This window comes from Scylla paramamosain, chromosome 48 (genome assembly GCF_035594125.1).
Source record: "Scylla paramamosain isolate STU-SP2022 chromosome 48, ASM3559412v1, whole genome shotgun sequence".
Classification (NCBI taxonomy): domain Eukaryota; kingdom Metazoa; phylum Arthropoda; class Malacostraca; order Decapoda; family Portunidae; genus Scylla; species Scylla paramamosain.
In genome coordinates, this window is record NC_087198.1 from 2,106,279 (window position 1) to 2,108,778 (window position 2,500).

The following is a 2,500-nucleotide window of genomic DNA, read 5'->3' on the forward strand; positions in this document are numbered from 1 at the left end:
TCCACTAATAACACCGCTTCACAATTGTCTTCACTGAACATTTCCCTCATAGCGTGGATGGCGGCTTCCCCTCCTGCCTGCTGTCCTGCACATACTTGCAGGTTCCCCGCTGCCCTCCTTACGTCGTCCTTGACCACCGTCATGACGCATTTACCCACGATGCGTCTTATCACCTCGCCGATGCCAATTGGTCTGCATCCCGGCTTTTTGTCCAGCGGAATTAATCGGCATGCTGTGAGAGCCTCGACGTGGTGACAATTTGTGGTGGCAAGCTTCTCGCCAGTGCTGCCAGGGCGCCGCATAGGTCGTTAGCAGCGCTGCCACAGAGTGCGCCGCTCAACAGGCGACGCCACCCTCTAGCGTCTAGTCCTGAGGGACCAGCACTGCCGTGTGTCTGGAGAGACTTCTTCCAGATCATCTCTCCAGTTATCACCTTGTAGACGACATCATTGGGCTTGCGGAAAGGCCCCTGCATCCTGAGGCCCTCCTCGTCACTGGGGGGAGGATGTTTTTCCTTCAGCAGGTGGATGGTTTCCCTGGTGAGGGGCAACACTCCACCTGACTGCTGTTCATTAAGTGCCCGCAGAGCCCTGGACACCTGTCCTTGCCGCATATTGCCAGCGAAATTACGGGCTTTGTCTTCCTGCCCTTGTTGGTTTCCTGATGGCCTTGGCAGCCTCTTCTGGATGGCTCGGGCTTCCTCCAGGAGCTCATCCAGTTGGTTGTTCTGCCATAGACCCACTCTTCTTGCGACGGCTTTCACGTTTTCCGCCACCTTCGCATTTCTATGTGTCTTTTGAAAGAAGAGTTTTGGCAGTGTGAAGAATAATTTCATCGCATACGGTGCGAGGGGTGACTCTTGTAAGTAATTGTTGAGGAGGATGACCATCTCTTGTACAATTTTGTTGGTGGCTGCACACTTTGGTGGATCGAACAGATGACATGTCGACCACCCAACTAATTCTGTGTAAGTGTTGTTCACCCACATGGTTGTTTCTTCTTCTGTTAGTCCTTTCCAGACTAAGTTTCTCCTCCTGTTTGTATGTCTCGCGGCGTACACATTGTGTTGCGGTAGCGATGGGGCGTGTTGTGACGGTGTTGATGGCAGGGCAGCCTCCCCTCCCATCTCTGTCTCCATCGTTCGCTCTTGTTCCTCATCCTGCTGGGATTCCTGGCTGTCCCCTGGCTCCTCCTCCCTCTCACTGCCCTGGTGGTCACGTTCCAGGGGGTTTTGGCATCCATCTCCCTTTCTACAATTTATACACTTTTTGTTTTGTCTCACACATAGACAATTAACACATCTGTGTTCCTCTTTTGTACACTGACAACATCTTCTTTATGCAGGTGGGTTAGACATTGTATTAATAACATGACATTATTAGAGAGAGAGAGAGAGAGAGAGAGAGAGAGAGAGAGAGAGAGAGAGAGAGAGAGAGAGAGAGAGAGAGAGAGAGAGAGAGAAGTGAAGGAGGGAGGGGAGGGGAAGAGGTAGGAGGGAGGAGGGAGAGAGAAGGGAAGTAGGGGGAGAGGGAGGGTAAAGGGAGGGGTAGGAGGGAAGGGGAATAGGGGAAGGGAAAGTGACAACAGAGAGAGAGAGAGAGAGAGAGAGAGAGAGAGAGAGAGAGAGAGAGAGAGAGAGAGAGAGAGAGAAGTGAAGGAGGGAAGGAGGAAGGGTAGGGGAAGAGGTAGGAGGGAGGAGGGAGAGAGAAGGGAAGCCGGGGAGAGGGAGGGGTAGGAGGGAGGGGAAATAGGGGAAGGGAAAGTGACAAAGTGACAACAGAGAGAGAGAGAGAGAGAGAGAGAGAGAGAGAGAGAGAGAGAGAGAGAGAGAAGTGTGAGGGAGGGGGCGAGAGAGATAGGGAGAGAGAAGGGAAGGAAGGAGGGAGGGATGGTAGAGGGAGAGGTAGGAGGGAGGAGGAGTAGGGGAGGGGGAGTAGGGGAGGGGAGGCGACAACAGAGAGAGAGAGAGAGAGAGAGAGAGAGAGAGAGAGAGAGAGAGAGAGAGAGAGAGAGAGAAGGGAGGGAGGGTAGAGGGAGTGAGGAATAGAGGAGGGGAAAGTGACAGCAGAGAGATAGAGGGAGAGAAAGAGATAGAGAGATGAGGGAAGGAGAGAGAGAGAGAGAGAGAGAGAGAGAGAGAGAGAGAGAGAGAGAGAGAGAGAGAGAGAGAGAAAGAGAGAGAGAGAGAGAGAGGGAGAAACATTTAGGGTAAATATGGGACTTAGATATGTATTACAGGCACTTTACTCAGTATTCTCTACGATGTTTAGAGGCAGTAGTAGTGGCAACAGCCGTCTTAAGAGTACCGTTACAACAGTTAGAGTGATAGTATATTACTACTGAAAATTTAATGAAGATCTGTAATTTTGGGTACTCACGTGGTGTGCATGGCTCCAATAAAATTAAACAGAAAGATTTATACCTAGTATTATAATAGAGATATCAGTCTATAATATATAGTAAGATTTATATAGAAATATGTGGAGTAGGTGGCACCTGT